General features: G+C 39.1%; 1 pseudogene; it reads right to left on the bottom strand.

The window, feature by feature from the left end:
- Positions 1–262: 262 nt before the first annotated feature.
- LOC100657924 (alcohol dehydrogenase E chain-like) lies at positions 263–25515 on the bottom strand (annotated as a pseudogene).
- Positions 25516–25766: the final 251 nt, after the last annotated feature.

Genomic DNA, 25766 nt, shown 5'->3' with positions numbered 1-25766 from the left:
ACCCCAGGTCCAAAGGACATGCTCTGCTCTTGGCCCTTGAAAATGGTGGACAACCACCACACAATAGTGGGAATTGTGGCCTAGCTAGTTGATACACATTTTTGTGGGGACACAATTCGATTCATAACACTTAACTTGAAAAATGATTTCATATCAATTTTTGTTTCTTTTGGAAACCTCGCAAGTGTAATTTATTGATCACATCAATGAAAAACCAGATTTAACGATGTCATTTGGCTGGTGCTTCAGATGATGTCTGTAGGGTTGTTATGGGTCAGAATCAACTCAATGGCAATGAGTTCAGATGATGTAAGCATGGGAGGAACCGAAGCAACTACAAGTGAAGGATTCTGTACTGTTTCAAAATGTCAGGATAGTACAGATACTGAAATAGAAAAATGAAAGATATTGTTTTAACATTTTGCTATTCCACACACTTGCACATGAAAGTCCAAGGAGTTCCCAACCACTTCATTCCCACCCCTAAGCGTTCAGGTAAAGCCAAGTGGAAGGTTGGTTCATCTTTTCCTTGTTCTTGTGTTTTCTCAAAACTTAAACTAAATCATCAGAGTCTGAATATAGCTGCTATTTAGACTGTGTTTGATATTAGCTAGCATCCTCATCAAAATCATTTTCAATAGTCCTAGTACTGAGTGTAAATATGAGTATAAAACAACAAACAGTTTTAATGTAATAAGTTCTTGCTATTTGCCATTTACTTTGCAGATACTTTTCACTCATTATTTCATTTAAAGTTCAACCTAAATAATGCTGTGAGGTAGGTTCTAATATTATTTTCCTTTTCGAAATTAAAAAAACAACAACAACTGAAACTTAGAGAGCTATGTAACTTGCTCTAGGTTGCATATCTGGTATGGAGCGTTGGGATTCAAAGCCAAACACGGTTTCACAAATGACAAGATGATAGATGGCTTCCTGAAGGAATTGCTATTTTAATAAAGACCGTGTTGAAAGTTAAGTAGAGATTATTAAAGAGATGCTTAAGGATTCTTAAAAGTAGATACTAAAGTTGAATTCTAAGAGAATTAATTCTTGGGAAGATCAGATATGTAGCATTCACATTGGAGCTAATGCAAAGAAAATGTCTTCTGCTGGATAAACACTTTTAGAAAAAGATGGTCTACATGCCTCTTTAAAAATTATGTATACATAATAAGATAAGTATATGTAAAGAATTTAGAAAACACAGGACAATATAAAAAATTAAAAATAACCTTTAATTCTATAATCTAGAGGTAAACTTAATATTTTCTTGAATTTTCATCAAATTTTTTTATAGACATAACATGCTGTTGTTACTACTCTTGTTGAAAATTTGAGATCATATTCTACATGCAAGTTTGTGTTCTTTGTGTTATAACCTAAGATTACATCATGAGAATTTCCCAATGTATTGAAAACATTTCCTTTTAATGACTTTATTGATTTCTAGTACATGGTTGGAACTTAATTAACTATTCTGCAATGTTGGACTTCCAAGTTATTTCCAATTTGTGATATTATAGATAACAGATAAACATGCTCACACATATGTGTATGTTTGCGCCTCTGATTATTTGTAGAATAGATTTCCAGAAACGAAATTGCTGGTACAAATAACTTGAGCAGTAAACTTTCATCTAAAGCACAATAACACTAAAAAAAAATTGCTAGGACAAATGTTTTCAATTTTTTAAAATATTTCCAATATAAATTACCAAATTGTTTTCCATAAAAAAATGTAACAATGAATACTCCTATAAGCAGTGTATGAAAGTGCCCATGACCCCTTATGCTCACCAATATTTGGCATTACGATTTTTAATCTTTGCTTATTTAATAAGCAAATCATGTTGCCTGAGAGATACTTTTTCAAGTTGAAAAGTTCTTGAAAAGAAGTGTGCGGGAGCAGAAAAGGCAAGGACTTTGGAGCTAGAAGGTAGAAATTGAATACAACTGCCTGTTACTAGTTGTGTCTCATATACATACGATGACAAAGCTCTTATTAGGTGGTTGTGAAAGTTAAACGTTAGAGGTAGAGGAAATGAAATTGGCTTCTTTTTCTTAGCTTTGGAGAAAGTGGAAGACTCAGACACTTATAATAGCATTTTGTACCCTTTCCCTTTACAGTAATTTTTACTTCTGAAAAATTCTTTGTAAACTGCAAAAATAAACGAAAAACTAGTAGTATTTGTATAGAAAACAACACCAATGCAGCTCCACCTCTTTCCATAATGAAATCTTTGGGATGGACTGAATATAATTTAAATTTACAGCCATTAATGGTCAGCCAGGCAGAGGCTGCGGAGACTCTGTGCTACAACTATAACCATGTGACTCTGATTCTTTTTCCTTGCAAGGGCGAGTGTTCTCCTGCAGAGAAGGCTGAGTGACTCTGATCATCAGCTTCACTGTGAGCAATGTAATTTGGTTTCAGCAGAACAGGAAATACAAAGTGACTGTTCCTAGTTTTTCACAATAAGGTCTTAAATGTTCCACCTGCAAGGGTTCAACTGGTAATGGAAAACCAAGGCATTTATTGTTTTTCTCATTTTTCCATCTTCTCACAGATGAGTCAAATCTTTGAGCAAAAAATTTTTTTTTTCTCTCTGGTAGCCAATCCCCTACCATGAAAAACAAAACAAAACTTAAGCTCTACCTCTTCCCAGAGCGAAGAAGGTCAAGCCCTTCGTTTATTTTTTCGAAAGGTAAAACATGAGTTATTATTGAATCCAACGGAAACTTCTTAGCCATGAAATCAGCCACAAGTTTGGGGACAGAATCTTTACCTTTGTAGCCTGGAAAGAAGAAAACATCACTGTGAGATTCAGGCAGGGGGAGGTAGGAGAATTACGAAGAAGACTTTCTAAATAGAATTGAAATGAATGTGTATAAAAAATGCTGCATTCCACAGACTCCTATTTCTATTACTGGATTAGTAAGAGATCGTGTGCTTCAATATTTTTTTTAGTAGTTTGATTTTTTTTTTTTAACCTCTCTCCTCATCCCCTAAAAGCTAGTGTCCTTAGTTATTAGTTCTGTCTTAGAGAAATTACACTACAGATAGATATACCCAAGGTCAAAGAGCAAATTTAGCAATTGTATAAAAGTGGGCATAGTGCAGACATGAAGTATTGCTATGGATTTCCTGGGTCCCTGGAGCCCTGGTTCAGAGTGGTTAAGCGCACGGCTGTTAACTAAAAGGTGGGCGGTTCAAATCCACCAGCCGCTTCATGAAAATCCTGTGGGGCAGTTGTACTGTGTCCTATAGGGTTGTTTTGAGTCGAAATCAACACGATGGAAATGGGTTTGCTTTTGGTTTTTGTGCCACAGTGATTAAGAGCTTGGCTCCTAATTAAAATGTCTGCAATTAATCTACAGCCACTCTTTGGAAACCCTATGGGGCAGTTCTACGCTGTCCTATAGGGTCGGTTACAATGAGTCGGAATTGATGCGACTGCAAGGGGTTTTTGGAGAACTTGGTTGGTGCAAATGGTTAACATGCTTGGCTGCTAACCACAGGCTGGCAGTCGGATTTCACTCAGAGCTACCTGAGAGAAAAGGCCTGGCAATCTGAATCAGCTGCCGAAAACCTTACGGAGCACAGTCCTGCTCTGACACACATGGGACACCATGAGTTGGAATTGACTCAAGGGCAACTGGTTTGGTTGGTAGTAGGTATTTTAGTGTTATACAGTCACAAGTATAAAAGGAGGTGGTGCCGAAAGGTCCTTCTTAGTTTATTGGGACACCAGAAAGACTTTCTGGGAATATTCTGACTGCATTATTTCCACATCTAGTTGATTTGGAGAGGCGTCCTGGTGGCACAATGGTTAAGTGATTGGCTGCTAATTGAAAGGTTGGCAGTTCAAACTCACTCAGTGGCTCTGTGGAAGAAAGACCTGGCAATCACTTCTTATGGCCTAGAAAACCTATGGCAGCTGTTCTACTCTGTCACATGGTGCCACCATGAATCAGAATGGACTCCATAGCACCTAACAACAACAACAGTTGATTTGGAGCCTATAGATACAACAGGAATTTTGATTTGTTTTTAACCACAGTGCTTTTCAAAATCTGGCCTTGTCGTGTGTAAAAGGGAAAAAATTCCAAAATTTTAAGAGTCTTTGATCCTCAAGCCTAAGTACATACCACCAAAAACTGCTCCTTTCCAGGTGCGTCCAGTCAATAACAACATAGGGTCCATCCTGAGGTCTTGGAAACCAGGAGGTTGTCCTACAATGACGCTTACACCGTATGCCTCATGACAGCATGACAGGGCAGACAACTGGAATACAATTAATATTTAACATTTTAAATTGGGCTGTTTGATCATCTCCACCCATGATGCACAGTAAGAGTTCATATATTAGCTTAGTTCGACAGTGAATGTGTGGAGGAAAGAGACATATTCTTTGCTTCTCCATTCCTTGTTGTGTCTGTGTTAGTGCTGTGATTTTAGGAAATGAACGGAAATTATGCTTTGAATGACAGAATGGATGTATGAGTTTGTGTGTACCTAATTCTTCCTTATAAAGTAATAAAGAGGCAAACATCAGTACAGACATACATAAAGTCTGGTTCCTCAAACAAGAGTAATGTCTTATCACCTCATGCCTCTCAGGCAACCTATGAGTTGGTTACTTAATTTTTTCATTATTTATTAAACAAGTACTTTGAACCAGGCATTTTCATGACGAAGAAGATATGATGTCGATTACATTGTCATAAGTCGTCTCCTGTCCACTCGATGCTCTCCCTTTTTAACGGATCCTTATTCTACTGTTCATTTCTAACATGGGCTTGTTTAAATGTTGCTTTTACTTCCTAATAATGAATATTGGTTTTACTTTAAACTGCACCTATTATTCCGAAACTTCAAAAGACCATCACTTAAAGCTTTTCCCCTCCAACCAAGTTTTTGAACAAGTTTGGTAGCAAGAAAATGGTTTGGGATTCCCTAGGGATATATAACAATTAGTTCTTTGTTTTTGGAAATGAAGATATCCTCAGAACATAGGACTGTCAGATATTTGGCATCATCAAACAAAGTAACTATCCAGACCTGCAAGAAAAAATGGGGGGAAAACAATAAAAAAAGCACATTAGAAAATCTTTAGCCTTGGAAAAAGTTAGGCTCTCTTAAAACATCAGTTGTCTATGGCATATTCCCAAGTTGAGACTGGAAAGAGGATTACGTTCAGGGTTCTGTTCTCTATTACTGATGCTGCTGGGACTTACTGGAAAACTTCAACAATTGGGATTTGTTGGCCTGAGGACTTCTTCAGTCGAGTTCTAGAGAATTCTCGTTAGGTGGAATATAGCTGGAAATGTGGTCGTTTGTTATTGATGATGTTTGTAATTATTCTGAAAGCAATATCATGCACATTTCAAAGATGATGGGGAGCACCTCCAGATTGGAAATAATATGTTGTAACAATAATACTGTTGTTGTTAGGTGCAGTTGAGCCGGTTCCATCTCATAGAGAAAATATGTACCACAGAATGGAACACCGCCCAGTCCTGCGCCATCCTCACAATCCTTGCTATGCTTTAGCCCACTGTTCAATCAATCTCCTAGAGTGTCTTCCTGTTTTTGATTGACCCTCCACTTTACCAGGCAAGATTTCCTTCTCCAGTGACTGCTCCTGCCTGATAACATGTCCAAAGCTTGGGAGACAAAGTCTCATCATCCTTGCTTGTAAGGAGCATTCTGGCTGTTTTTCTTCCAAGACAGACTATTTGTTCTTTTGGAAGTCCATGCTATATTCAATATTCTTGGCCAACACCACAATTCAAAGGTGTCAATTCTTTTTTGGTCTTCCTTCTTCACTGTCCAGTTTTCACATGCATATGAGGCAACTGAAACACCATGGCTTGAGTCAGGTGTTCCTTAGTGCTCAATGTGGCATCTTTGCTTTTTAAAACTTTAAGGAGATCTTTTACAGTAGATTTGCCCTATGCAATGCATCGTCTGATTTCTTTACTGCTGCTTCCATGGGTGTTGATTGTGGATCCAAGTAAAGAGTACTTCTTGACAACTTCAATTTTTTCTCTGCTTATCATGATATTGATTATTGGTCCAGTTGTGAGGATTTTTTATTTATTTATTTTTTAAAAATAATTTTTATTGTGCTTTAAGTGAAAGTTTACAAATCAAGTCAGTCTCTCACATATAAACTTATATACACCTTACTACATGCTCCCACTTACTCTCCCCCTGAGTCAGCCCACTCTCTCCTTTCAGTCTCTCCATTAGTGACCGTTTTGCCAGTTTCTAACCCTCTCTACCCTCCCATCTCTCCTCCAGACAGGAGATGCCAACATAGTCTCAAGTGTCCACCCGATGCAAGTAGCTCACTGCTCATCAGCATCTCTCTCTAACCCATTGTCTAGTCCAATCCATGTCTGCTGAGTTGTCTTCGGGGATGGTTCCTGTCCTGGGCCAACAGAACGTTTGGGGACCATGAATGCTGGGATTCTTCTAGTCTTAGTTAGACCATTAAGTCTGGTCTTTTTATGAGAATGTGAGGTCTGCATCCCATTGTTCTCCTGCTCCCTCAGAGGTTCTCTGTTGTGCTCCCTGTCAGGGCAGTCATCGGTTCTGGCCGGGGACCACCTAGTTCTTCTGGTCTCAGGATGATGTAGTCTCTAGTTCATGTGGCCCTGTCTGTCTCTTGGGCTCATAATTACCTTGTGACCTTGGTGTTCTTCATTGTCCTTTGCTCCAGGTGGGTCGAGACCAATTGATGCATCTTAGATGGCCACTTGTTAGCGTTTAAGACCCCAGATGCCACACTTCAAAGTGGGATGCAGAATGTTTTCTTAATAGAATTTATTTTGCCAATTGACTTAGATGTCCCCTGAAGCCATAGTCCCCAAACCCCTGCCCTTGCTCCACTGACCTTCGAAGTATTCAGTTTTTTCAGGAAACTTCTTTGCTTTTGGTCCAGTCTGGTTGTGCTGACCTCCCCTGTATTGAGTGTTGTCCTTCCCTTCACCTAAAGTAGTTCTCATCTACTGTCTAATCAGTAAATAACCCTCTCCCACCCTCCCTCTCTCCCCACCTCATAACCACAAAAGTATGTGTTCTTCTCAGTTTATACTATTTCTCAAGATCCTATAAAGGTGGTCTTATACAATATTTGTCCTTTTGCCTCTGATTAATTTCACTCAGCATAATGCCTTCCAGGTTCCTCCATGTTATGAAATGTTTCACAGATTCATCATTGTTCTTTATTGATGTATAGTATCCCATTTTATGAATATATCAAAATTTATTTATCCATTCATCCATTGATGGACACCTTGGTTGCTTCCATGTTTTTGCTATTGTAAACAGTGCTGCAATAAACACGGGTGTGCGTATATCTGTTCATGTAAAGGCTCTTATTTCTCTAGGATATATCTTGAGGAGTGGGATTGCTGGATCTTATGGTAGTTCTATTTCTAGCTTTTGAAGGAAGCACCCAATCGATTTCCAAAGTGGCTGTACCATTTTACATTCCCACCAGCAGTGTATAAGAGCTCCAATCTCTCCACAGCCTCTCCAACATTTATTATTTTGTGTTTTTTGGATTAATGCCAGCCTTGTTGGAGTGAGATGGAATCTCATCATAGTTTTAATTTGCATTTCTCTAATGGCTAATGATAGAGAGCATTTCCTCATGTATATGTTAGCCGCGTGAATATCTTCTTTAGTGAAGTGACTGTTCATATCCTTTGCCCAATTTTTAATTGGGTTGTTTGTCTTTTTGTGGTTGAGTTTTAACAGAATCATACAGATTTTAGAGATCAGGTTCTAGTCCGAGATGTCATAGCTGAAAATTTTTTCCCAGTCTGTAGGTGGTCTTATTACTCTTTTGGTGAAGCCTTTAGATGAGCATAGGTGTTTGATTTTTAGGAGCTCCCAGTTATCTGGTTTCTCTTCTTCATTTTTAGTAATGTTTGTATGGTTTATGCCTTGTATTAGGGCTCCTAACGTTATCCCTATTTTTTCTTCCATGATCTTTATTGTTTTAGTCTTTATGTTTAGGTCTTTGAACCACTTGGAGTAAGTTTTTGTGCATGGTGTGAGGTATGGGTCCTGTTTCATTTTTTTGCAGATGGATATCCAGTTATGCCAGCACCATTTGTTAAAAAGACTATCTTTTCCCCAATTAATTGACACTGGACCTTTGTCAAATACTAGCTGCTCATATATGAAGGGTCTTATATCTGGGTTCTCAATTCTGTTCCATTGGTCTATGTGTCTGTTGTTGTACCAGTACCAGGCTGTTTTGACTATTGTGGCTATACAATATGTTCTAAAATCAGGTAGAGTGAGGCCTCCTATTTTGTTCTACTTTTTCTGTAATGTTTTAGTTATCCAGGGCTTCTTTCCCTTCCACTTGAAGTTGGTGATTTGTTTCTCCATCACATTAAAAAATGTCATTGGAATTTGGATCGGAAGTGCATTGTATGTGTAAAGGCTTTTCGTAGAATAGACATTTTTACAGTGTTAAGTCTTCCTATCCATGAGCAAGGTATGTTTTTCTACTTAAGCAGGTCCCTTTTAGTTTCTTGCAGTAGTGCTTTGTAGTTTTCTTTATATAGGTCTTTTACATCTTTGGTAAGATTTATTCCTAAGTATTTTATCTTCTTGGGGGCTACTGTGAATGGTATGATTTGGTGATTTCCTCTTCGATGTTCTCTTTGTTGATGTAGAGGAATCCACGTGATTTTTGTATGTTTATATTGTAACTTGAAACTCTGCAAAGCTCTTCTATTAGTTTCAGTATTTTTTTTGAGGATTCCTTAGGGTTTTCTGTGTATAAGATCATGTCATCTGCAAATAGAGATCATTTTACTTCTTCCTTGCCAATCCTGATGCCCTTTATTTCTTTGTCTAGCCTAATTGCTCTGGCTAGGACCTCCAGCACAATGTTGAATAAGAGCGGTGATAAAGGGCATCCTTCTCTGGTTCCCATTCTCAAGGGGAATGCTTTCAGGCTGTCTGCATTTAGAATGATGTTGGCTGTTGGCTGTTGGCTTTGTATAAATGCCATTTATTGTGTTGAGGAATTTTCCTTCTATTCCTATTTTGCTGATAGTTTTTATCATGAATGGGTGTGGGACTTTGTCAAATGTCTTTACTTCATCAATTGATAAGATCATGTGGTTTTTGTCTTTTGTTTTATTTATATTGTAGATTGCATTAATTGTTTTTCTAATATTGAACCAACCTTGCATACCTGGTATAAATTCCACTTGGCATGGTGAATTATTTTTTTGATATGTTGTTGAATTCTATTGGCTAGAATTTTGTTGAGGATTTTTGCATCTATGTTCATGAGGGATATAGGTCTGTAATGTTTTTTTTGTGGTGTCTTTCCCTGGTTTTGGTATCAGGGATATGTTGGCTTCACAGAATTAGTTAGGTAGTATTTCATCTTTTTCTATGCTTTGAAACACCTTTAGTAGTAGTGGTGTTAACTCTTCTCTGAATGTTTGGTAGAACTCCTCAGTGAAGCCGTCCGGGCCAGGGCTTTTTTTTTTCTTTAGAGTTTTTTGATTACCTTTTCAATCTCTTTTTTTCTCATGGATCTATTTAGTTGTTCTACTTCTGATTGTGTTAGTTTAGGTAGGTAGTGTGTTTCTAGGAATTCATCCATTTCCTCTGGTTTCCAAATTTGTTGCAGTACAATTTTTCATAGTAATCTGATATGATTCTTTTAATTTCAGTTGGATCTGTTGTGATATGGCCCATCTCATTTCTTATTTGGGTTATTTGTTTCCTTTCCTGTATTTCTTTAGTCAGTCTGGCCAATGGTTTATCAATTTTGTTAATTTTTTCAAAGAACCAGCTTTTATCTTTGTTAATTCTTTCAATTGTTTTTCTGTTCTCTAATTCATTTAATTCTGCTCTAATTTGTATTATTTGTTTTCTTCTGGTGCTTGATGGTTTCTTTTGTTGCACGCTTTCTATTTGCTCAAGTTGTAGGGACAGTTCTCTGATTTTGGCTCTTTCTTCTTTAGGTATGTGCGCATTTATCGATATAAATTGACCTCTGAGCACTGCTTTTGCTGTGTCCCAGAGATTTTGATAGCAAGTGTTTTCATTCTCTTTGCATTCTGTGAATTTCTTTATTCCCTCCTTAACGTCTTCTATAACCCAGTGTGAGACTCTCTGTCTCTTTATTGGTGCATTTAGTCCATTTACATTCAGCATAATTATAGATAATTATGAGTTTAGTGCTGTCATTTTGATGCCTTTTTGTGTGTGTTGTTGAAAATTTCATTTTTCCACTTACCATTTTGTGCTGAGAAGTTTCTTTGTAAATTGTGTGTTCTTCATTTTCATAGTAGTTGAATTTATTTTTGCTGAGTTGTGATGTTTTTTCTTGGTTTTTATTTTAAAGTATGGAATTGTTAGACCTCTTTGTGGTTACCTTAATATTTACCCCTATTTTTCTAAGTAAAAGCCTAACCTGTATTGTCCTGCATTGCCTTGTTTTCCTCTCCATATGGAAACTCTATGCTTCCTGTATTTAGTCCCTCTTTTTTGATTATTGTAATCGACTATATTGGTGTCAATTGCCTTATCCTCCATCTCCCCCACTCTGCATCCCAATTCCTCAATTCTGCTCTTCTGACTTCCTATTGAGTTGTCTAATTCTGTAATTTTACTGTTAATCTGTTGGATTTCTGAATGCTGTCTCTCTATGGATTAACTTTTCCAGTATGTTCTTGAATAATCTTTTTGATTTCTTCAACTGTTTTATCAGTGTGTTCCTTAGCTTTTTCTGTAGATTGCCTTATTTCATTTCTGAGGTCATCCCTGATGTCTTGAAGCATTCTGTAAATTAGTTTCTTATGTTCTGCATCTGGCAATTTCAGGATTGTATCTTCATTTGGGAAAGATTTTGATTCTTTAATTTGGGGAGTTGTAGAAGCAATCATGGTCTGCTTCTTTATGTGATTTGATATCGACTGCTGTCTCCGAGCCATCTATAAGATATTGTAATGGTTTATTTTATATTTGCTCACTGAGTCTTATCTTCTTTTTTTGTTTTGTTTCAGCATACCCAGATGGGCTACTAGATTGCGCTATCTTGATTGTTGTATCCTTTGAATCACTTATGTCCTATTACCAACTCATTTGAGCTGTTACCAGATATATAAGCCTAAGAGCCTATTCACTGTTCTTGAATAGAATCAGCTTAGGTGTTCTGATTTTTGGTCACCAAGTGTGTGGTGTAGCCTGTCACCTATTAGCTTGGAGGAGTAGTGGTGATAGTTGTGTGCACCAGATTCTAGTAGCAGCAGGGGGTCACACTCCAAGGACAGCAAGATGCTGACAGCCTTCCCCCATAAGCCAGTGAGGTAGGTGTGTCTCTATCCCTAGAACACTTGGGTGGGCTCTGCAGCTGTACCTTAGGCACTGAATGCTTGTACCTCTAAAGATTGGTAGGTGTCACTATCCTTAGAACCCTTTCGCAGGTGGGTAGGTGGTTTGGGTGGAGCTTCAGCCCTCAGTTCCCATCTGTGGATCAGTGAGGGCTCTGTTTAATAGGCAGATAGGTATCGGACCTCAAAAACTTGTTTTTCCACTGCTCTGCTAAAACATTTACAGTCAGGTCTCTGTCCGAATTGCCTTTGCATTATAATAGCCACCTTGTTCCCTGGTTAGGGATGAAAACCAAAGACTGTGGATCTCATATGCTTGCCTGAAGCTGGTTCTGTGTTTTTATTCCAGTTTAGGGAAGTCAGGGAAAGATTTTTTTTCCCCTGGGTTGTTAGTTGCTGCTTCTCTCAGGCCATGAGAATGGGTTAAGGAAAAAAAAAAAAAACCCACAGAGCACTTCACTCCCTGGCCCAGGAAATTCCAATGTTAATGAAGCTGCCTGGGGCAGAGAGGGGAGGGATCAGATAGATAGGAAAGAGTAGCTCGAGGCAATATAGAGAAAGTTACTTATTGTGCTTGATGATGACTGTTTTATCTGAGATTCCAGAGGGTGCATAGCCTGTGTGCGCTGGCTGGGTTGAGATTGCCCCCAAGGGTCAGGCCTGTGTCCCGTGCTTGCACTGTTTCAGGGAGCCATGATCAGCTCCTCCGCTCCTAGTCCAAAGCCCAGTGCCAAGGTTTTCTGGCTGGGAGGCTGCACTTCAGGTTCCAAAAGGAGTCGCTGCTTTCCAGTGATTGCTCCTTCTGTCAGCCACGTCTTTGTGCAGCCTGTGTGCACTGGCTGGGTTTCCCCTGAGGTTACTTCAGCGGGGTAGGGCTGTATCCTGTGCTTGCACCGTCTCAGGAAGCCATGCTCAGCTCCTCTGCGCTTAGTCCAAAATCTGGCTTCAAGGTTTTCTGACTGAGATGCTGGCTGCAGGCTCCGAAAACAGTCGCTGCTTCCTCGTGGTTGCTCGTTCTCTTGTCAGCCGCATCAGTGTGTACGCAGCCTGCTTGCTCTGGCTGAGCCTCTACTGAGGTTACTCCAGGGGTTTAGGGGTTAGGGCTGTGCTGCATCTCAGTAAGCCCCAATCAGCCCCACCTCTCTGGCACCAGGCAACCACGAGGGCTTAAGGCTGTGGCACGGGACACCAGTTCCAGAAGCTGTTGCTGCTTCAGGGCGTGGCTTTTCACTCCCCTGTCACTCAGGTCAACTCTTTAGCTCTGTGTTTGATGGTTAGGGTTCGTAGATTGTCTTGTATGTGATCGATTCACTTGTTTTTCCGAGTCTTTGTTGCAAGAGGGATCCATGGAAGCTTCTACCTAGTCAGCCATCTTGGCCCTGCCCCTCGATTTTTTATTTTTTTATGTTGCAGTGTAATCCGTACTGAAGGCTGTAGTCTTTGATCTTTATCAGTAAGTGTTTCGAGTCCTCTTAACCTTCAGTAGGCAAGGTTGTGTCATCTGTATATTGCAGGTTGTTAATGAGTCTTCCTCCAATTCTGATGCCCCTTTGTTCTTCATATAGTCCAGATTCTTGGATTATTGCTCAACATACAGATTGAGTAAATATGGTGAAAGGATATGACTCTGACACACACTTTTCCTGATTTTAAACCAAGCAGCATCCCCTTGTTCTGTTCAAATGACTGCCTTTGATCTATGTACACATTCCTCAGGAGCACAATTAAGTGTTCTAGAATTCCCATTCTTCACAATGTTACCTATAATTTGTTATGATCCACACAGCCAAATGCTTTTGCATAGTCAAACATAGGTAAACATCTTTCTGGTATTCTCTTTTTGAGCCAGGGTCCATCTGACATCTGCATTTATATTCCTAGTTCTATGTCGTCGTCTGAATTCCACTTGAATTTCTGGTAGTTCTCTATTGATGTACTGCTCAACTGCTTTTGAATGATCTTCAGCAAAATTTTACTTGTGTGTGATATGAATGATATTGTTCGATAATTTCTCCATTTGGTTGAGTCACCTTTCTTTGGAATAGGCATAATACTAGTTAACCTTTGTTGAGAGGTGACTATAGCTTGCCACTTGTGTCTGTGCTATTTTATGTGCATTATCTCATGTAATCCACAAGCAATGCTATGAGGTATATATGTCTTCAAGTTTTTTGGTGGTAAAGTCTTGACTTTTTAAAGGATTTGGTTCAAGGCATAGATTTTTGTGCCTATTAAGCACTAGGCACTATGGTCTCTGCTACAAGGAAACAGTGATATATTAAAGCAGTTGCTTTCTTTATGGTCCATTTTCTGTTAATAAAATGTTGCTTGACCTAAAATTGCTCATTATATCTTTTGACCAAAGTATGACATGTGAAAATAGTAATCAGAATTTTCAGTCTACCCAGAGGCAACTCAGAAGAAAGGCTTAATGATCTACTTCTGAAAACCCCTGTTGAGAACAGTGAAAACCCTATATAGAGGATAGTTCTACTCTGACACACATGGACTTGCCATGAGTTGGTAGAGTCTACTCAACAACAACTGGTTTAGGTAAAAGATAGGAGAAGAAAATTTGCCATTCATAATCTTAAATATATTATTTGTACATAATGTTTATATTCTGCTGCCTAAAAAGAGACTCAAGATTGCAGAAGTACACATCTCAAGACATGTCATAGTACATACTATGGTGTCATACCGACCAACAACTTCAAATGAAAAGTCCACACCTCCACCGCTCATTTCCTTTAGCACCTCGTGGGTGGGTTTCTTGAAGTCCTGTGAGTTGATGCACTCAGTGGCTCCCACCTCTTTGGCTTTTGCAAATTTGTCTTTGTTGAGATCCACTGCAATGATCCTGGCTGCTCCAGCTGCCTTACAGCCCATGATTACACAGAGGCCAACTCCTCCAAGGCCAAACACGGCACAGGTGGAGCCCTTGGTGACCTGTGTTTTCAGAAAACACAATAATGGGTTAATTATGATTGTTCAGAACAGTCTAAGCTGTATAAAGTGTCAGAATTAGTCCATTATGAAAAGCTATTTGGACTTTCATGTCCAACCTTTTGTCAAACCTCTTTTTGCTTCAGTTGCTTCCTGTTTAAATTGAGGAGGTTAAACTAGGTCAGTGGTTCTCAAAATTGAGTATACATTTGGCTCACATAAGGAGCATTCAAAAATCCCAGTGTTAATTTTTCAAAGTTATGGGAAAATCCAATACCTCTACAACAAAAAGATAAATAGTCCAATTAAAAAATGGGCAAAGGATATGAGCAGACACGTCACCAAAGACATTCAGGCAGCTGACAGATACATGAGTAAATGCTCGCGATCAGTCGCGATCAGTCGCCATTAGAGAAATGCAAATCAAAACTACAAGGAAATAGTGACTCACCCAGACATTACAGGCACAAATCAAAAACGCAAAAAATAACAAATATTGGAGAGGTTGCGGGGCGAATGGAACTCTTCTGCACTGCTAGTGGGAATTCAAAATGGTACAACCATTCTGGAAAAAGATATAGCACTTCATTACAAAGTGAGAAACAGAAATACCATACCGTCCAGCAATACCACTCCTAGGAATATATCCTAGAAAAATACGAGCTGTCACACAAATGGACATACACACACCCATTTTCATTGCAGCATAATTCAGAATAGCAAAACGATGGAAACAACCGAAGTGCCCATCAACAGATAAATGGATAAACTATGGTACATATACACAATGGAATACTACACAACGACAGAGAACAATGATGAACCTGCAGAATATCTCACAACATGGAGAAATTTATAGGGCATTTGCTGAGTGAAATATGTCAACCACAAAAGGACAAATACTGTATGAGACCGCTATAATAAAAACTCAAGAAATGATTTAAACACAGAAAGAAACAATCATTGATGACTATGAGGCAGGGAGGGGTCGGGAGGGAAGAACACTAAATAGCTAATAGATAAGTGGTAACTTTGATGAAGGGTAAGACACTACACAATACTGGGTAAGTCAGCAAAACTTGACCAAGACAAAGTGATAGAAGCTTCACAGACACATTCAACTCCCTGAGGGACCTAGTTACTGAGCTTAGTACTGGGAACTATGGTCTTGGGTGACATCTAGCTCAATTGGCATAACATAGTTCATAAAGAAAATGTTCTACATCTGACTGTGGTGAGTAGCATTTGGGGTCTTAATAGCTTGTGATCAGCCATCTAAGATACTCCACTTGTCTGATCTCAGCTAGAGCAAAGAAGATTGAAGAAAATCAAAGACAAAAGGGAAAGATCATTTCAAAGTACTAATGAACCACAACTACTACAAGCTCCACCAGACTGAGCCCAGAACAACTATATGGCACCTGGCTACCACCACCGACTGCTCTGACGGGGATAAGGATAGAGGGTCCCGGACAAAGCAGGACAAAAATGTAGAACAAATTCTAACTCACAAAGAATGACCAGACTTACTGGTCTGACAGAGGCTGGAGAAACCCCAAGAGTTTGGCCCCCAGGCACCCTTTTAACTGAGTACTGAAGTCACTCCAGAGGTTCACTCTTCAGCCAAAGATTAGACAGGTCCATAAAATAAAAAGAGACTAAATGGGCACGCCAGCCAGAGGCAAGGACGAGAAAGCAGGAGGGGACAGGAAAGCTGGTAACGGGTAACCCAAGGTTGGGAAAAGGAGAGTGTTGACATGTTGTGAGGCTGGCAACCAACATCACAAAACAATATGTGTACAAATTGTTTAGTGAGAAATTAATTTGCTCTGTAAACTGTCATCTAAAGCACAATTAAAAAAGAAAAAAAAGTAGAACAAAATTCAAATTCACACACACACACAAAGACCAGACTTACTGGTCTGATATAGACTGGAGAAACTCTGAGAGTATGGCCCTGGGCAGCATTTTAACTAAGTACTGAAGTCACTCCCAAGGTTCACCCTTCAGCCAAAGATTAGACAGATCTATAGGACAATCAATGTGCTTAGTAGCTCAATCACGTATATGAGACTAAATTGGCACACCAGACCAAAAGCAAAGAAGAGAAGGCAGGGAAACTGGGGGAATGAAAACAGAGAACCTGGGTGGAGGGAGAGGAGAGAGTATTAACATGTCTAGAGGTTGGCAAACCAATGTCATAAAACAATTAATTTATTAATTGTTTAATAAGTAATTAGTTTGCTCTGTAAACATTCACCTAAACCACAATTAAAAAAAAAGAAAACCCCAATGCCCACAAGCCATGTCAGGTGGAACCTAGTCATCAGTATTTTTTAAAACTCTCCATGTGACTCCAGTGGGCAGCCCAGTTTGGGAACCAGTACACTAGATGATATTGGACCTCTAAATGTCAGTGGCTCCCATCTTGAAGATGTTAGTGGTTCAAATCCCGTGACATCCAGCTTCAGTTCATCATACATACACAAAGGCAATTTTATGCAAAATAAGATAAATAAAGCAGTTATTCCAAAAGACTTAAAAAACATCCAATCAAACCACAATAATTAATTCTTTGATTCATTAATTTTCAGTTGTAATGGCCAGTATAATGAGAGCTGAAATTAGCAGTGAAACATAGAAGAGGTTTCCTCAGTTTAAAGCAAAATCTAATAGCTAGAGAGATTTAGTAACTTCAAGATAACACAGCTTGAGACCTATGGGATCTTAGCAGCTTCCCCTTTCCTCTGCTTTTCAAAATACTAATGAACAATAACTTAATGAAAAGTTGGTCTACATCTTAATGAATAAAATTCATTATTATGATCGACCTCAGCTTCTGCTCTGTGTTCACTTAGACCACCTGCTGAAATAGATGATGCAATTGCACAAGAAACTTAAGCCTTAGAGTTATAGAAATGAGGAAAAGATATGCTCTAAAGTGCTAAAATTGACTCTGGACTGTTTAATAAACCTCATTTTCATCAGGTAGCCTTCAGTGTAGGTAAAACGTTCTTCCTGTAGCAAGTTATCTCATTGAAAGCTTCCCATAAGAATGTTTAGTCACTCACTCATTCATTCCGGGCATCGGGCATTGAAGTTTTCTCTTCTTTCTTTTTTTTTGTTCTTTAGATGAACATTTACAGAGCAAATTAGTTTCTCATTAAACAATACACAAATTATTTTGTAAAATTGGTTGTCAACCCTGTGATGCCTCAACACTCTCCCCTTCTCTACCCCGGTTCCCTGTTTCCATTAAATGGTATGGAGGTACACCATTGTCTACTGAGAAAAATACAGGGTATATTGCTGTTAGGTGCTGTTGAGTTGGTTCCGACTCATAGCGACACTACGTACAACAGAATGAAACAGTAACTAGTCCGGCACCATCCTCACAATTGTTGCTCTTCTTGAGCCCATTTCTGCAGCCACTGTGTCAATCCATCTCACAGAATGTTTTCTTAGCCTGGGTTCTCTACAGAAGCACAACCAATAAAGCTTATGAAAAGGTATATAGAGTGATTTATAGCAAGGAAATGGCTCATTGGGTTGTAGAGGCTGGAATGCCCCAAATCTGTGGGTCAGACTGGAGGCTTCTCCTGATTCGTGCCACCATAAGGACTGGCAAACTCAAAATCAGGAGATCAGACACGAGGGCTCTTGCTCACAGGCTGCGAAGATTATCAAATCCCAAGATTGGCAGGCAAGACATCAAAAGCCAGATGAACAGGAGCCAGTTGCAGGATCTAGAGTGAGCAAATGCCCACAAATCTTGCCAGAAAGTCCACTTACATTCCATGCAGACCACCTACCCACTGCTGTCAAGTCGATTTTGACTCATAGCGACCCTATAGTACAGAGTAGAACTGCCCCATAGAGTTTCCAAGGAATGCCTGGTGGATTTGAACTGCTGATCTTTTGGTTAGAAGCCATAGCACTTAACCACAATGCCACCAGGGTTTCCACACAGATCACATCCCCACTAAAAATCTCTTTCAGCTGATTCTATACTTACAGCAGATTCCATCATGGAGGTGATCACATTGTTTCAAATCTCATCATGAAGTGATCACATCATCATAGACTGCCAAACTATATCATCACTGCCGAATCACTGAGAATCATGGCCCAGCCAAGTTGATACACAACCTCAAGAATCAAGGGTCTTCATCCTTTTCACTGACCATCTACTTTGCCAAAAATGATGTCCTTCTCCAAGAACTGGTTCTTCCTGATAACATGTCCAAAGTATGTGAAAAGAAGTCTCACCATACTTCCTTCCAAGGAGCATTCTGGCTGTACTCTTCCAAGAGCTGTTCATTCTTCTGGCAGTCTATAGTATCTTCAATATTCTTTGCCACCTAAGATCTATCTGACATCAACAATGATATCCGTCATTCCATACCCTCTTCTGCAGCTGGCTTGAATTTCTGGCAGTTCCCTGTCAATGTGCTGCTGCAACCACTTTTGAATGATATTCAGCAAAGTTTTGCATGTGTGTGACATTAATGATATTGTTCAATAATTTCCACTTTCTGTTGGATTACCTTTCTTTGGGAGGGGCACAAATATAGATCCCTTCCATTTGGTTGGCCAGGTAGCTGTCTTCCAAAGTTTTTAGCACAGAAGTGTGAGCACCCCCAGTGCTGCATCTGTTTGTTGAAACATTTCAATTGATATTTCATCAATTCCTGGAGGCTTGTTTTTCGCCATTCCCTCCAATGCAGCTTTGGCTTTTCCCTTTTGTACCATTGGTTCTTGACTGTATACTACACAAATTGACATGGTTAGTTTCCAAAGACTAGGTCTTTGTGTGAAACTTGGCATTATGCAAAAATGGAGGATGACCACATCAGATGACCAAATGGAGGATGATTACATCATTTCATAACTGCAAAATCACATTAAAGAATTGCAAAAATTACATCATTATATAACTGCCAAATTATACCCTCACATAACTGCCTGATTACATCTTACTTAACTGCCAACTTACACAGCTGCCATGCCAGTAAGAATCAAGGCCCAGACAAATTGATATATAACCTTAACCATCACAGCCAAAGTTACTCTCACCTCACATGTCAGCGTTCTTTGCTTATAGATGAACATCGTTAATGTACTAAATAGTAAGATAGTAGATTTTTTTATTATTATTGAAAATGTGAAATGTGGGATAATGAGACAGTTGATAAGTGAGCAGTGGGTATACTAGACTGTGGCTTACAAATCTCTAGGGAAGCAGTGTGTGGTGTGGTGCGGTGGGGTGTGTGTTCATTTTCATGGCAGGGGAGGAGATGTAGTAATAAAATCCCTGAATGGAGTAGAATAAATTCTCTACTGAAGAGTCATTATTTCCCTCCAGAGTGTGTGTGTTGGTGGCAGTAGTTTTAGAGGTGTATTTTTATCACGTAAGGCTTTGGAACTTACTGATGATCCTAATTCTGGGAGTTTGGGATCCATGGACTAGATGTTTCTCGAAGGCAAACCCTTCATTTCAGTTACCTTTCTCATCTCAGAACCGAGCAGAACCTACTGTGTCTGCTGCATGCAGTTGCTCTTTATTTGTAAAATGAAAGATTAAATACACTACCAGCTCTAAAATTTAATAATTCCAAAAAGACCAGAGAAAAATAACTGAAAAGAAAATTTTACTTTTTCTTAACTAAGTTATGAACAGTTTTTTCATCTGTGACAACCAGGTGAATTTTCTAGGGAGTGCTCTCAATTTCTTCTGGGACCATTTTTCTACCAATCATTGAAACCCCAAATTCTACGGTGTATATCAGTGCTATTTTGGTAAAGTATTACTAAACTCTTTGAGGAATGATCTGTAATTCCTGTGAGAAAATGTTTCCCTTTTGGTTCCTGACAGTCTGAGCGTAATTAGTTTTGTCACCTGTTGTCATTCTTACCTTGGCAACATTGACAGCAGACCCATAACCAGTAGAAAACGCACAGCCGATGAGGCAGACTTTCTCCAGAGGTGAGGCTGGATCGATCTTGACCACTGAGGTCTCATCAACCACCGAGTACTCAGAGAAGGTGCTAGTGCCAGCGAACTGGTAGATGGGCTTCCCTCTGCAAGTGAACCTGGTGGTGCCATCCTGCATGGTCCCCTGAGGCACAGTCTACACAGTGCAACAGAGACACACAAGGCGTAAGTCAGGCGCATAAGGCACGTGCAAGCTCACTGGGTGTGCAAGGACAGTATCAGAAACCTACTTGCACTTCAAGCAGGCGTTGCTTTCTGGGTGTTTACAAACAGCACATTTTCCACACTGGGGAAGAAAGAGCGGGATGACTTTATCACCTGGAGGAGAAGAAAACAAATTCTTCCTAAATTTCTACCCAAGTATTAACAGAGCAAGTACTTCGAGCTTAGGCATATATATTAGAGGCATGTATGTTTGCCAAGTCTCCCAAGAACAGGGTTCAATCACCACTATGCCAGTAGTCACTGCCTGTCAACATTGCTTTCGCTTTGGGGTTATACGGGCCTGAAGATTCCCAAAGAAGAAATGCAAATGTGGGAAACACCATGGACTTTTAATCATTTCTACTGTATTAATAGTTATATTTTACAGTGTACCCAGATGTTTACTGGGAGCTTTGCACACATCCTGTCACTTAATTGTTAACTAATTAAACCTCAAATGCTCTCACTGTAAGTATAAATATAAATTTTAGTTGTAAGCGGGCTGCCATAGTTCCACTAGAGGTTTCAGAGATCTGGCATTTTGCAATAGTTTGAGCTACATTTTATTTTGATGATCATCAAGAATTTTGATAATCATTATCCGCAGAATTTCTTGACTTTTTGGAGTCACTATGCTTATCTTTAAAGTGAATGCCTATTTTATTCATTTTTTTGTTCTTTTTCAAGGAAAACTAACAAGAATGGGACAAAAAGAATTCAAGAAACTCCTTGGAAAACCTCATTGTTCAGCAATGAGGCAAGTACTTTCTTATAGGATAAGAACTTACTTTCAATGTTTCTAGCCAATTGCTTACTTTGTGAATTATCTATTTTTCCTCTCATAGTGGAGGGTGCAAGAGTGAAGAGTAAGAATGACATTTAATTATTAATTTTTTTTTTCTAGCTAAAGGAAACACTAAGCGCTGAAACTCAAACCGGACAATTTGTTTTCTTTTGTTCACGTCAGTTGAATATTTGGTAAGGGGGAGGTGGGTGGGTGAATCTACTGACTAACGTGGATTTTTATAATTAAACAAAATTTTTATTTTTAATCATGTCTGCAACCTATTTTACAAGAAGAAAAAATGGTTAAGCCATCATATTTAATTGATAAACTTTATGTGAAATTGTAACACGGACATTTTCTATTGTATTCACCCTTTGGAACCCTGGTTGCTTAGTGGTTAAGAGCTCAGCTGCTAACCACCAAGTCATCAGTTTGAATCCACCAACCACTCCTTTGAAACCCTATGAGGCAATTTTATTCTGTCCTATAGGGTCACTTCAACGTTCAAGAGGAAGTTTCAGATTCTTTTCTTTCTTTCCTGTCTCTTTAATGACCTCTTGCTTTCTTCATCGATGATGTCCTTGATGTCATTTCACATCTCTTCTGGTCTTAAGTCATCAGTGTTCAACGTGTAAAATCTATTCTTGACATGGTCTCTAAATTTAGGTGGGATATTCTTAAAGTTGTACTTTGGCTATAGTTGACTTGTTCTAATTTTCTTCAACTTGAACTTGCATATGAGCAATTGATGGTCTGTTTTGCAGTTGGCCCCTGTCCTTGTACTGACTGATGAAATTGAGCTTTTCCATCATCTCTTTCCATAGATGTAGTTGATTTGATTCCTGTGTGTTTCATCTGGCGAGGTCCACGTGTATAGTCACCATTGATGTTGGTGAAAAAAGTATCTGCAACGAAGAAGTCATTGCTCTTGCAAAATTCTGTCATGTGATCTCCGGCATTGTTTCTGTTATGAAGGCCTTATTTCCTACTACTGATCCTTCTTCTCGTTTCCAACTTTCACATTTCAATCATCAGTAATTATCAATTGTATGTTCATTGAATTTCAGACTGCAGACGCTGGTAAAAATCTTCAATTTCTTCACCTGTGACCATAGTGGTCAGTGCAAAAATTTGAAAAACGGTCGTATTAACTGGTCTTCCTTGTAGATGTATAGCTATTGTCCTATCACTGACAGTGTTGCACTTCAGGATAGATCTTGAAACGTCCTTTTTGACTTGCTTTTGAGCATCCAGTAGGTGAAGCAAAAGGAAGAAATGACAAATTAAAAGAACTAAACTGAAGATTTCAAAGACAACAGAAGACTTTGAGAAGACAAGGTAAAGTATTATGATGACATGTGCAAAGAGCTGGAGATAGAAAACCAAAATTGAAGAACATACTCAGCATTTCTCAAGATGAAAGAATTGATGAAAACATACAAGCCTCGAGTTGCAACAGTGAAGGATTCCATGTGTAAAACATTAAACAATGCAGGAAGCATCAAAAGAAGATGGAAAGAATGCACAGCATTATACCAAAAAGAATTGGTCGACATTCAACCATTTCAAGAGGCAGCTTATGATCAGGAGCTGATGATACTGAAGGAATTGACGGAATATCAACTGAGACGTTTCAACAAATAGACGCAGTTCTGGAAGCACTCACTCATCTATGCCAAGAAATTTGGAAGACAGCTAACTGGCCAGCTGACTGGAAGACATCCATATTTATGCCTATTTCCAAGAAAGGTGATCTACCAAATGCAGAAATTATCAAACAATATCATAAGCAAGTAAAATTTCCTTAAGATCATTCAAAAAGCGGCTACAGCAGTGTATCAACAAGGAACTGACAGACATTCAGGCAGAATTCAGAACAGGACATGGAACCAGGGATATCACTGCTGATGTCATATGGATATTGGCTGAAACCAGAGAATACCTGAAGATGTTTACCTGTTTTATTGACTCTGCAAAGGCATTTGACTGTGTGGATCATAACAAATTATGGATAACGTTGTGAAGAATGGGAATTCTAGAACACTTAATTGTGCTCATGAGGAAGCTGTACATAGAGGTAGTTCTTCTAAAAGAACAAGGGACTACTGAGTGGTTTAAGGTCAGGAAAGTGTGTGTCAGGGTTGTATCCTTTTACCATACCTATTCAATCTGTATGCTGAGCAAATAATAGGAGAAGCTGGACTATGTAAAGAAAAACATGGCATCAAAACAGCCTGCATCATGCAGATGACACAATCTTGCTTGCTGAAAGTGAAGAGGACTTGTAGCACTTACTGATGAAGATCAAAGACCACAGCCTTCAGTGTGAATTACAACTCAACATAAAGAAAACAAAAATCTTCACAACTGTACCAGTAAGCAATATCATGATAAATGGAGAAAAGATTGAAGTAGTCAAAGATTTCATTTCACTTGGATCCACAATCAAAAGCCATGGAAGCAGCAGTCAAGAAATCAAAAGATGAATTGCGTTGGACAAATCTGCTACAAAAGACCTCTTTAAACTGTTTAAAAGCAAAGATGTCACCTTGAAGACTAAGGTGTGTCTGATCCAAGCCATGGTATTTTCAATAGCATCATATGCACGCAAAATTTGGACAATGAATAAAGAAGACTGAAGAAGAATTGACACCTTCGAATTGTGGTGTTGGAGAAGAATATTGAATCTACCATGGACTGTCAAAGAATGAACAAATGTGTCTTGGAAGAAGTACAGCCAGAATGCTCTTTAGAAGCAAGGACAGTGAGACTTTGTCCCACATACTTTGGACATGTTATCAGGGGGAATCAGTTCCTGGAGAAGGACATCATGCTTGGTAAAGTAGAGGGTCAGAGAAATAGAGGAAGACCTTCAGCAAGCTGGATTGACATAGTGGCTGCAACAATGGCGTCAATCATAACAATGATTGTGAGTGTGGAGCAGGACTGGGCAGTGTTTCCTTCTGTAGTACTTAGGGTCACTATGAGTCAGAATAGACTTGAGGGCACCTAACAACAATAACAACAACAACAAAATAGGATCACTACGGGTCTGAATCGACTCAACGACAATGCCTTTGGCTTGGTTTTTATTCACTCTTTACCTCTAGAAATATTTACTTACATTAATACACAATAAAATTAGTATAAAATAAATACTAAAAATAAATCAGGCAACGATTTGTAATCAGATATAGTTAACTATGGTTAAAGGAAATAAAGCACACAGTTTATTGCAGGATGTCTGCTGTTAATCAAATTAAAAAAAAAAAAGAAGGAAACAGTTTCCATGGAGTTGATTGATTCTGACTCATGGTGACCTCAAGTAAAGTTTTCAATGACTGATTTTTGGAAGTAGAACACCTGGCCTTTCTCCCAAGTGGCTTTGAGGGGGACTCTAACTTCTAACCTTTTGATTAACAGTCAATCACATTAACTTTTCCTCCCAGAGACTCCAGTTTACTAGGTTTCTTTCAGCTCCTTTCATATGGCCTGTTTCATTTGTTCCATGTTCAAAAAGGGAGGCCATATTGGAAGAGGAAATGGAATGGGCTCCACTTCTCACCAAAGAAGAGGACATGTTGATTCAGCCATATCCTCCCAGCCCCTACCCTGTAAACTCAGCAAAGAGCAGTTTTCATATACTAATCCAGACACTCAGGACATAGACTTATGTTTTTTTTTTCTAGCCTCATTTGTAGCTCTGTTTTGGGTCCTGACAAAAGGCAGTGCTCAGGAATACTAAAATGGAAGTTCTAAGGTTATGAACTCCATGGTGTTAGGCACTGTGTCTCTTTTGATCCTCATGAAATCCCAGGAGCTAGCCTGGTGCCTGATATCTAGTCGTTCTTAATAATTTTTGGAGGAGAGCACACGTGAGTGCCTGAAGACATACATGCCTGAATGCATAAAGGAAGCCAGGCAGGGAGAGAGGAAAGAAGTTTTCTGTCCATGTCCCATCTTAGCTCATTTCTCATTGCCTTATCTTCCTCGTCCATGATGGATGCTCTTGCAGGGCCTGATCTGAGAGACATTCTGTGAGTGTGAATTCTGTACCTGGTTTTACTGTAGTCACCTCATCTCCAATGCTCTCCACGATGCCGGCTGCCTCATGGCCTAAGATCACAGGAAGCGGTAAGGCCAGTTGTCCACTAATCATATGGTCATCTGAGCGACAGATTCCTGTGGCCACCATCTACAGGGTAAAGGGAGAATGACTAAATTCATAAAAGATTATGGCCTTCAGATGAAATTAACATTCAGAATTCTCTGAAGTTGAGGTTCTAGAGTTTTGCTAATTCCTTGCTCTTCCCAAGTATGAAAGGGTTGCAGCAGTGGGTTATCCAGTCTAATGTCCTCTTCTACTTTCCTTTCTTAAGTATTCTAGCATAATCTGTGAAATACTTGTCCTTGAAATATGTGTTTGAAATACACAAGAAAGCATGC

This window comes from Loxodonta africana, chromosome 5 (genome assembly GCF_030014295.1).
Source record: "Loxodonta africana isolate mLoxAfr1 chromosome 5, mLoxAfr1.hap2, whole genome shotgun sequence".
NCBI lineage: Eukaryota > Metazoa > Chordata > Mammalia > Proboscidea > Elephantidae > Loxodonta > Loxodonta africana.
Note: the sequence above shows the minus strand (reverse complement) of the source record. Positions and strands in the feature narration are given on the sequence as shown.